The sequence below is a fragment of the Culex pipiens genome, chromosome 3 (assembly GCF_016801865.2).
Source record: "Culex pipiens pallens isolate TS chromosome 3, TS_CPP_V2, whole genome shotgun sequence".
NCBI classification, from domain to species: Eukaryota; Metazoa; Arthropoda; class Insecta; order Diptera; family Culicidae; genus Culex; species Culex pipiens.
Genome location: NC_068939.1, coordinates 50,273,571 through 50,286,358, shown reverse-complemented (window position 1 = coordinate 50,286,358; position 12,788 = coordinate 50,273,571).

Genomic DNA, 12,788 nt, shown 5'->3' with positions numbered 1-12,788 from the left:
ATACAAAAATACAAAAATACAAAAATACAAAAATACAAAAATACAAAAATACAAAAATACAAAAATACAAAAATACAAAAATACAAAAATACAAAAATACAAAAATACAAAAATACAAAAATACAAAAATACAAAAATACAAAAATACAAAAATACAAAAATACAAAAATACAAAAATACAAAAATACAAAAATACAAAAATACAAAAATACAAAAATACAAAAATACAAAAATACAAAAATACAAAAATACAAAAATACAAAAATACAAAAATACAAAAATACAAAAATACAAAAATACAAAATACAAAAATACAAAAATACAAAAATACAAAAATACAAAAATACAAAAATACAAAAATACAAAATACAAAAATACAAAAATACAAAAATACAAAAATACAAAAATACAAAAATACAAAAATACAAAAATACAAAAATACAAAAATACAAAAATACAAAAATACAAAAATACAAAAATACAAAAATACAAAAATACAAAAATACAAAAATACAAAAATACAAAAATACAAAAATACAAAAATACAAAAATACAAAAAATACAAAAATACAAAAATACAAAAATACAAAAATACAAAAATACAAAAATACAAAAATACAAAAATACAAAAATACAAAAATACAAAAATACAAAAATACAAAAATACAAAAATACAAAAATACAAAAATACAAAAATACAAAAATACAAAAATACAAAAATACAAAAATACAAAAATACAAAAATACAAAAATACAAAAATACAAAAATACAAAAATACAAAAATACAAAAATACAAAAATACAAAAATACAAAAATACAAAAATACAAAAATACAAAAATACAAAAATACAAAAATACAAAAATACAAAAATACAAAAATACAAAAATACAAAAATACAAAAATACAAAAATACAAAAATACAAAAATACAAAAATACAAAAATACAAAAATACAAAAATACAAAAATACAAAAATACAAAAATACAAAAATACAAAAATACAAAAATACAAAAATACAAAAATACAAAAATACAAAAATACAAAAATACAAAAATACAAAAATACAAAAATACAAAAATACAAAAATACAAAAATACAAAAATACAAAAATACAAAAATACAAAAATACAAAAATACAAAATACAAAAATACAAAAATACAAAATACAAAAATACAAAAATACAAAAATACAAAAATACAAAAATACAAAAATACAAAAATACAAAAATACAAAAATACAAAAATACAAAAATACAAAAATACAAAAATACAAAAATACAAAAATACAAAAATACAAAAATACAAAAATACAAAAATACAAAAATACAAAAATACAAAAATACAAAAATACAAAAATACAAAAATACAAAAATACAAAAATACAAAAATACAAAAATACAAAAATACAAAAATACAAAAAAACCAAAATACAAAAATACAAAAATACAAAAATACAAAAATACAAAAATACAAAAATACAAAAATACAAACATACAAAAATACAAAAATACAAAAATACAAAAATACAAAAATACAAAAATACAAAAATACAAAAATACAAAAATACAAAAATACAAAAATACAAAATACAAAAATACAAAAAAAAAAACAAAAATACAAAAATATAAAAAAACAAAAATACAAAAAAACAAAAATACAAAAAAAAATGCAAAAATACAAAAATACAAAGAGCAACTCTCTACCAAAACCGGAAATGGATTTTATTTGTATTTTTTGATTTGGCTAAAACTTTGTGGGGGCCTTCCCTATGACCAAAGAAGCTATTTTGTGTCATTGGATCACCCATACAAGTCTCCATACAATTTTGGCAGCTGTCCATACAAAAATGGTACGTAAATATTCGAATATCTGTAACTTTTGAATGAATTTTCTGATCAATTTGGTGTCTTTGGCAAAGTTGTAGGTATTGTTGAGGACTATTGAGAAAAAATAGGCACACGGAAAAAAAAATTGCCGATTTTTTAACTAACATTTTTTTCACAAAAAATTCAATTTCCCAACATACGTATTTTTGGATTTTCGAGATTTTTTTATATGTTTTAGGGGACAAAAACCTGCAACTTTTGAGCTATAGAGAAACATGGTCAAAAAATCTGCCGCCGAGTTATGATTTTTTGAAAAAATAGTGATTTTTGGAAAAAAAATGAAATTTCATGCAAAAACAAATTTGACGTAATTTTTCAATGTAAAATTGAATTTCCAATCGAAAAGTACTTTACAGATTTTTTGATGAAAGGCTCCGTTTTCAAGATATAGCCACCGAAAGTTTGATTTCAGCGAAATATTTGCAGTTTTTCGATTTTTAAAAATAGTGACCATGAGTGACCATTTCTAAAAATATTTGTTTTGAAAAGTTCAGAAAACATGCTATAAAATTGTCTAAGAGACATTGAAGATTGGACCTCTGGTTGCTGAGATACAGCGGCTTAAACAAAAAGAAACACGAAAATTGAAGTATTCTAAGTCTCACCAAAACCACCTACCATTTTCTAATGTCGATATCTCAGCAACTAATGGTTCGATTCCCAATGTTAAAACATGAAACATTCGTGAAAATTTCTGATATTTTGGAAAAAATGATTAAAAAAAATTTAAATCAAGACTAACATTTTAAATGGGCGTAATATTCAATGTTTGGCCCTTTTAAAATGTTAGTCTTGATTTAAAAAAATCAAAATACTCTTTTCGAAAAGATCGGAAAATTTCACGAATGTTTCATGTTTTAACATTGGGAATCGAACAATTAGTAGTTGAGATATCGACATTAGAAAATGGTGGGCTGTTTTGGTGAGACTAAGAAAACTTCAATTTTCGTGTTTCTTTTTCTTAAAGCGGCTGTATCTCAGCAACCAGAGGTCCTATCTTCAATGTCTCTTAGACAATTTTATAGCATGTTTTCTGAACTTTTCAAAAAAAATATGTTTGAAATGGTCACTCATGGTCACTATTTTTAAAAATCGAAAAAACTGCAAATAGGGGAAATATACCCATTTTAATCACACTAAGCCGTTCGACCAATTCTCATCACTTTTGCCGTTTCTGCTATTAAATCAACATTTTCAGATGTTTCAACAATGGAGAGTTGCTTGCTCACTTTTATTTGAGCTATTTATTACTTTGGAACAGTCAAAAACACTTTACATAAGCTGTAATTCATGATCAAAGTGCTGATAGGCCGATAATAGAAATAGGCTGAGAAAGGGTATAGTTCCCCTATTTCGCTAAAATCAAACTTTCGGTGGCTATATCTTGAAAACAGAGCCTTTTATCAAAAAATCTGTAAGGTACTTTTCGATTGGAAATTCAATTTTACATTAAAAAATTACGTCAAATTTGTTTTTGCATGAAATTTCGATTTTTTTTTCCAAAAATCACTATTTTTTCAAAAATTCATAACTCGGCGGCAGATTTTTTGACCATGTTTCTCTATGGCTCAAAAGTTGCGGGTTTTTGTCCCCTAAAACATATAAAAAAATCTCGAAAATCAAAAAATACGTATTTTGGGAAATTTAGTTTTTGTGAAAAAAATGTAAATTAAAAAATCGGCAAATATTTTTTCCGTGTACCTATTTTTTTCTCAATAGTCCTCAACAATACCTACAACTTTGCCAAAGACACCAAATTGATCAGAAAATTCATTCAAAAGTTACAGATATTCGAATATTTACGTACCATTTTTGTATGGACAGCTGCCAAAATTGTATGGAGACTTGTATGGGTGAACCAATGACACAAAATAGCTTCTTTGGTCATAGGGAAGGCCCCCACAAAGTTTGAGTCAAATAAAAAAATACAAAAAATAAAAATGGTCGAAATCGGCCGATTTCGTAGAGAGTTGCTCAAAAGTATCGTGTTTTTTGCTCGGAAATCGACAAGTTTTATTTTTATAACGTGTTTTTTGCTCGAAAATATACGAGTTTTAAGGACGCTTTACCTTCTTTCAGAAGCAAGTTTGCACAATACTCTATTCGGGAAAGTTGTAGAGCACCTTCCAGAGCATCCAAATATGGGTCTAGTTTTTATATAGCGTGAAACGTGGATTTAAAAAAAAATATTTTTTTTCTCAGACATTGGGGAGTTGTTTAGGACCCCAAAATAAATTGAGAAATTGCTGTGCTGGAAAATCGATTTTGACTACTTCTGCATCAAACAAAAAAAAATCTTAGCTTTGACATAACATTTATTAAGCTTTTTTTTTTGAAAAGGTCTAAAAAATTAATTTATGTGTTTTGCTTTTTGGTTGAAACAGCCTTGAGTCAAAATTATTCAAATAGAGCCAAAAAGCAAAAAAAAAATTTTTTGTTTAAAGGACCTAAACAAAAAAGTCTAGATTTGATGAAATTGGTCGATGTTAGGCTAAAACGTCATCATAGTAGTCCATTCATCAGAAAAGATACATTTTTGAACCGTCACTTGTCAATTTATTTTGTACCCCTTTATTTTCTAATGTACCCCCACCCCCACCACGGCAATGGCCACCACCTGGACGCCGCCTACAAGGCCGCCCTCGCGCTGCTCAAGCAGCAGATCGTCAACCTGCACGACCCAACCGAGGTGACCATCTGTGCGCGCTGGATACGACGGTTCAACGAGGCCCGGCCGGAGGAGAAGTCGAACCGTAACCGGTTGATCCAACTTTTGATCGAACAGCTGGCCGACGACAACCTGAGCTATCCGTTTATATTTCTGAACAATCTGGATCGGCCACTGCAGGTGCCGGATTTGGAGCTGCTGACCCGGCGGACCGTGTCTGAGGAGAAGGTTCCGGCTGTTGGCACGGGGGAAATTGGTGACATTTTGGACAATTTGAAGCAGTTGTTGAGCGATGCTGAAACGTTGAATCTGCGGACGGAGGAAGATCTGGAGTCGATTCGGGACAGCGAGTTCAGTGGAGACGGTGGTGGTGAGCAGGAAATGAAGTATTTACGGATGTTGGAGACTGAGGTCCGATGGGTGTTGAGCGATCAGATTCCGAAGCTGGTTGAGACGCCGGATTTGAAGGTTGTGCTAAGTGGCGATTTGCGGGAAGGAGATACCGAGTGGATTAACGCATCTTTGGAGAGAATACGGAGAGTGGTTGAGTCACTACGAAGATCGTCAGAAGATTCAAAATCCGAGGAAACTCAAACTGATGTTCCAGAGTTGACGGTCTCGAGCGATATCGAGTCCTTCTACGAGAGAAAGTTTGCTAGACTTTACGCGGATTCCGTTCTCAAAGATCAAGCCCGCCAAATGCAGCACAAATCCATTGAAGGGCTTAGGGAGATCGATCGGTCCCAGCAATTCCGGAAGCATCTTAGTAAAGAGTATCATCCACACTGTTGAAAACACGTGCTCGCCATAATTGTTGTCGGTAATAAAGAATATGCTTCCATTATGGTGTCTGTGCGTCTGTTCTCATAAAACATATTTCCCCCGCATTAAGCTTGGCATTTCCTCCCAGAAAAAGGTGGTTTGTGTCCAAAAATGTACACAAACACATTGCTCTGTACAGTGCCGCTCGACGTAAATTAAATGGAGCATCAAACGTGACTAACGACTCGTTAATAATTTCGTAACAGGATTTTCCCTTGGCGTGGCTCTTTAATTTGCTCCTATTCCATGGACCTCCTCCACCACCTCCAGAACGATGCATGCGCCGTAGTGTAGATTGTGTTTTGGTTCGCAGCAAATGCTTCATTATATGAGCTGCCACCGACAACATTGCCCCAACCCCGATCTCCCTCGTTTTTCATGGAAATCCTTTTGTGTATCCCTTTTTGTTACGCGCAAATTGATGTGTGTTGGCTTTTGCGTTACGTAGGGGAAATATACCTATTTTAATCACTCTAAGCCGTTCGACCAATTCTCATAACTTTTGCTGTTTTCCGCTATTAAATCAGCATTTTCAGATGTATCAACAATGGAGAGTTGCTTGCTCACTTTTATTTTAGCTATTTAATACTTTGGAACAGTCAAAAACACTTTATGAATGCTGTAATTCATGATCAAAGTGCTGATAGGCCGATAATAGAAATAGGCTGAAAAAGGGTATAGTTCCCCTACATTCAATACGAGAAAAGCGCACTCATTTGTGTGAATAGGAGAGCCGGTTAAACTACAGTCATCAAGTTATATTCAATAAAATCATAAATCATAAATTCAAGTGCCTTGTTGTATTCAAAGTTGTTAAAAGAACTTTTGCCAGTTTTTTAGTCATTTCAGAATAATACAAAAAAAAAACACGTGCTTGGACAACTCCTTGCTCCCCTACATGTAAACGCATAATTGTCGCAACACGTTTTTGGTTTGCTAATGGTAACCGGAAGCAAACCGATTAAACCACAAATGTTACCCATGAAACATTATTGCTTTGTTGAGCTTTTTTTTTTTTTTTTTTTTTTTTTTTTTTTTTTTTTTTTTTTTGGGTTTTAAAAAACGTTTATTGTTACGGTCATTTTGGTCAAACAATACAGTTTACAGTTTACAATATTTTACTTTCCTAACTCTCTCGTCCTACATCCCTAACCTTAGCAAATGTGTTCCAAAAACTTTATTGAAAATTAATCTGTTATTCCATCTCATTTCACGTATTTCCTTTTTGAAAACAAACAAGCTAGGTCCAGGGTAGCACTTCAAATTAAAAGAAATCGCTAGAATACATAACCACAAAGCGGCTATTTCTGTTTTTTTGTTCTCATCGATCTCAAATGACAGAATATCTTCTAGATTCACTAATTTTATCCCACTTATCTTTTCTACTTTATTCTTTGTCCAATTTGAAATAATCCTGGATTGAGGGCATTCCATTATTCTGTGTCCGTTATTATCAATTCCATTACAAATATCACATAAATTATTAGACAATCTTCCGATGTTGTAGGCCATTAGTTTTTCCTTGTTTGGTATTAAATTATTTAAAAAAGCAAAAAGCCTTGACTTTTCATCAGATCCAATGAAATTGAAATTTAAATTTTTCCAAATTATTGTCCATTGAAATTGTGGAAAATCAACTTTAACTTTTGGAATGAAGTTTTCCTGATTCAAAAAATGTTTATAAAAAGCCTTCGAACTGTCCAATAAAGAATCGTTTTTGCAAAGTCTAGCAACTTCGATCCACTGCCTAAAACACAAGGGCAGTTGGTGTTGTTTTGAATATACTAAAATGTAATTTTCAGAAACATTTCCTCCAGGGTAAAGAATGTTTCTTATGAACAAAGCTTTCATTTTAAACTCCGCATTAACCAACCTTATACCTCCTGCATCATAATCTAAATAAAGTTGATCGCGAGCTGTTTTAAAAATAAACCCATTCCACAAAAACTGCCCTACTAGTGAATTTATAATATCAATATGTTTTTTGTACGGTGGGAATATCTGCGCAAGATACCAAAACTTTGATAAGATAAAAGCATTTAATAACCACCCTCGTTCCACTAAATTTAATTTTCTAACACCATGGAGATGGAGCGTATGCTTAACATTTAAAATCACTTTATCATAATTTAAATTAATTGATTCTGATATACTATTTGAAAAATAAATTCCTAAAATTTTAAAACTATTTACTTCCCTGATCATTTGTGGACCAAAGATTGCACGGTTTATTCTCAAGTAAACTGACTTATTAAAATTCATCTTAATTTTTCCAAATGATTCGAAGGAATTAAGAATTTGGATTAACAAATCAAATTCCTCATCATTCCTTATAAAAATATTTATGTCGTCAGCGTAAGCAATGGTTTTTATGAACTTATCATAAATAAGTACACCTGCGATGCCGTCACTAATTTTTCTCAAAAGTGGCTCGATGTACAATACAAACAAAATCATGCTAAGTGGGCACCCTTGCCGCACCGACGATTCAATCTTAATATTATTAGTCAAAAAACCATTAAACAGAACCTTTGACGTTGCAGAATCATATAAATTTCGAATACAACTAATCAAACTATCTGGAAAATTAAATTTTTCCAAAACTTTCCACAAATATGTATGATCTACTTTATCGAAAGCTTTTTGAAGATCAATACTAACTAATGCTCCTTTAAAACGTTTTGAATCATTTGCACGAAGCATAATTCGTCTGATATCTTTTAAATTGTCCGAGCAAGATCGATTTGATTTACATGCAGACTGTTCACAGCCTAGTAAATCATCAAGATGTAACTTTATGCGCATTGCTATAATTTTAGTGAATAATTTATAATCACAGTTAAGTAAACTAATTGGTCTATAATTATTTAAATCATTCTTATCATTACCTTTATGTATAAGAGTAATAATACCAGCAGTAAAATCTCTAGGAGGTTTTTTTGTTCCTGATAAATATTCGTTAAACAATACTACCAAATCATCCTTAATTAAATCAAAATGTTTTAAATAAAATTCGTAATTCAAACCATCAGGCCCTGGTGATTTTTTATGTGCACATAATTTTAAAACGGTAAACATTTCATCAACTGTAATCGGTCTTGTGAGCTCTCTTTGCTGTTCATCTGATAAGCGACTGGTTACACTTTCTAAAGGATCAGTGATCCCATCTAGTGCATTATCCGGAGATTTTTTGAACTGTTCAGAAAAATGATCAAAAATAATTTGTTTCATAATCGAGCAGTCCCCTGTTATCACATTACCATCCTTTAATTTGAGATTGTTTGACGTACTGAATTTCTTAATTTGAGCAGAAACTTGAAAAATATTCATAACCTCCCCTTGTAACAATGAGAAATTATTCAATTTATTACTATAATGTTTAAGTCTATCTAATTCAATTTCCATTAAACGTGACTTAACTAAAAACATATCTTTGGATACCTCTTCACCAAGACATCTTCTACGATGTAAATCGTTTAAAACTCCATGAAAATAACTTTTACGATCTAAAATATATTTATTAATTGCCCAGCTCTCCCCTTTAAAAAATTGTTTGAATTTAACTTTAGCTATCGAGTTCCACCACTGATTTTTATCATTGAAATAAGATGATCTGTTACAGATTGATTGATATTCAACACTAAGTTTATGTGAAATATTTTCATCAAAAAGAAGACTGTTATTAATTTTCCAATAGCCCCTTCCTTTCAAACAAAATGAGTTTGAATCTGTTTTAATTTTTAACACAATAGCACAATGATCAGAAAAAGGAACTGATATTGTTTTAGCTTCTAGAATCAAATCTACAAAACGCGACGGTCCATAAATTCTATCAAGTCGCGAAGCGACTCCAGATCGAAAAAAGGTGAATTCATTTTGCTTCATTTCTGCAAAAATATCTTTCCATTGAAGTGATTCTACGAGTCGTTTGAGGCCCGCAGACACATTTTTAGTTGCCCCTGTAGCATCGGAAGAGTTTAAAATACAATTGAAATCCCCGGCCAGAACGGAATATTCAATACCGGATTTACTCAAATGGACAGTTAAATTGTTCAAAAATAGCTCATCTCTTTCTTTCTTTTTGTTAGTTCCCGAAAACGCGTAAATATTAATATAATTGATGCCATTGATAACTAAAGAAGATATTCTACCATTCGGATCAAGAACAACGTTGTTGAATTCGAACGATTTCCGCAACAGAATGCCAGTTCCCATACCATTTTGATTTAAATTAATAATCGCAAAATGAGAAGGAATAAAAGAAAAATTTTGATAGCAAAGCTCCTGAACAAAAACTAAATCTATATCCTGATTCCAAATAAAATCTCTTAATAAATTTTGATTGATAGTAGTTGTTGTACTGTTTAAATTGACAGACGCTATTTTAAGTGTAAAGTTCATTGTATAAAATTAAAAGAACAAAATAAATCTAACTAATCCTACCATAAAGCTAACCTATTCTAAATTGAATGTAAAATATAGCTACTTATATGACCAAAATCCGAAACAAACCCATAGTGACTAACTCGATTTTCAAAGATTCTCCTCCAGATTGGCATCAACCCCTTCCCCCTCCCCATTCCCCCCCAATTTATCCTTCCCCTTTACATCCCCCTTTCCCCGTGTATCCCCCTTCCCCTTTACATCCCCCTTTCCCCGTGTATCCCCCTTCCCCTCTGTATCCCTGTCCCTCAAACTACGTGATCGGCTTCTCTCTTTGTTGTCCTCTTTCTTCTTTGAACGACCCCGCGTCTCCATGCTCTGCGCTGCACTCAAGTTAGACGGTGGGATAAAAATCATACCTGATCCGGGCTTTGCTGGAGCGTCAGCTGAAAGCGATCGCATTTCCTCCTTCCTCTTTTTCTTACGACCTTGCACTAGCTGGAACTCTTCTTCACCCTGCGCCTCCTTCACCGCACCATCCGTCACGATCGGCACTGCCAACGACGATACGCCGCCGCCGGTAAGAACTCCTTCGGCTGTTGTTGTCTCCTTCATTTCTGCGTCCGGCTCACTCATTGGGAGAACGATCTGCTCAACACTGCTCGAGCCGACTCCGGCCTGAACGATCGGCTTTACAGCCGACGGTACCTCGGGCAACTTCGGCGGCACCAACAAACTCGGTTTCGCCGGCCCGAAAAAATTGTTCAACACGACCATCTGCCCTTCTCCTCCACTCTCTCCTGCCTTGTGCGTCGATCCTCGACCCAACCAGAGCGGTGGTTTCGCAGTCACCGCACTGTACGACAAGCTTCCGTTTTGTTCCATCCGTTGGTTGACCTTCGACTTCTTTGGGCAGTTGACCTTGACGTGATCTTTGCTGCCGCAAATGAAACACTTGTTCTGAAGTCCATCGTAGTACACACGCGCTTGGAAGTTTCGCACGTGTATGGTGGCCGGAATGTCCTGCTTGATTTCCATATGAACTCCCCGGACTGAGGACCAGATTGGGAAGCCAGTCTCAGGGGCGTACCTTTCCCTGACCATCCGCTGAATGACGCCGAACTTAGACATCACAGTCGAAATCTCCTGGTCGCTGATCTCCGGTGGCAGGTTGAAAATTCGGACATACTTAAAAACCGTCGATGCCGATGAGAAGGTCACCTTTGTCGACTCGTACTTGTTGTACTCGAAGTCCATCGATTCCGGCAGGTCCAGCAAGGTGTTCGTCAGCATTTCCTCCGTCTTGAACTTAATGTACACGCAGTTCTCCTTCGATTCCTTGTACATCGACAAGAGTGAATTTGGGTTCAATCTCATCTTCTGCTTCATGAAATTGAAAATTCCATGATCCAGCGGTTCCTTCTTCCCAGGGCCAAAGTAGATCCTCAACGAGTTGGCACGTGCTTCCTCAAAAGTCGCCATTTTCTGCACTGTTCCGATTTGAAAACTAAAAACTATTGTTCTCGAAGAACAAAACACCCGGGCAGAGTAGCCTGAGCTACAACAAAACGTTGTCTCAACTATTAGACCGCAAAAGACAATATCGACCGTTCGGCTTGAAGTCTGGCCGTCAACTGAGATTTCAAATTGAAAAAGATTTTGATTATCTGCGTCATAATTCATCATTGACGGAATGTCAAACGAATTTAGCACGAGTGAAATTCGTTAACCAAAGGTGGTGAAACCCATTTTAGCCACCATGGACATCCAGCCACATGAAAGAGAGCAATCTGATGGTGATCACACATACACACTGATGCACACACACACACCCACACCCACACCTCGCGACATGTGTGTGCGCGTAAATGGGATGCGCTCTTTCTCGGTTGCACTCAAAAACACGTTTTCCATTTGGGAGCCTTTTAAAGTGCCACTTAAGTGGTGAAACTGTGGGTGGAAAGTGCAAATTGCATGATTTAGAATATCGGAAAGAAGCAGTTTCGTGTTGAACTGCTTTAGAATAATTCACGTTGAACGATAAATCATGCAATTGTAGATTGCTTTTGGTTGCAGTAAAATGTAAACTTTTTGTATGATTTTTGCTATCCATTCATTTCAAAATGTTCGCATTTTTTATATATTGTATTTAACTTCAGTTTTTGGTTATGGTTTTTTCTGTTTTCGTGTGAATTGGCATAGAATGACCCGTTCTTATTTTGAACTACTTTATAAATACAGCTGATCATATTATTTGCAAGATTTGGAAAAAAAAACTTTGACAAAAATTGCTTTTGATTTTTTTATCAAAAAAAAGGGATTTGATTACCACTTTTCTGCATAACAACTCAAAAAGGGAAAACTCCTTCCCCTGAATCAAAGTCAGTCTCAAAGCGTATTTTAAATGCACTTTCTTGAATGAGAACAAAACCATGTTATTACTCATATCGACTACTCCCACATATTGCATGCAATTTTTGGATTGTATGCAACAGCGACGAACCGCTCTAATTCTCCATACATACTTTGGATAAAACCATTTGGCCCTGTCTAACTATTTTTGAAAAACTCAAAGTGCACGTGTTTCTGGGGACCCAAAGTTTATGCTTCCCCTCGAGTTGAGCCTGCGCAGAAATTTTGTTGGTCGGTGTTATTATTCGTGCTTTACCAATCAGAAATAATAAAAAATCATATTTTTTTTAAAAAGAACCTTAAACTCCTAAATAGTCAAATTTTTATTTGTTTTATTTTAGGCTTTTGCTCTCAAAATAATGGTATTTTTTTATTTTGTTGTTGTTTTATTTATGAGTTATGATTACCATCGCGAAACAAAACCAATTAAACATCACTTCTATCAAATTCAAACTTTTTACTCAAATATCATTTTCTCAAAGCTTTTTTGATGGTTTTAATCGATTGATGGCCTTAAAAAACAATGCTAAATGACAACAACAGCACAAAAATAAATTTTAAAGTCCAGAACAAAAAAAAAAGTTGAATTATGAAACCTATTGGGGTCATTCTTCG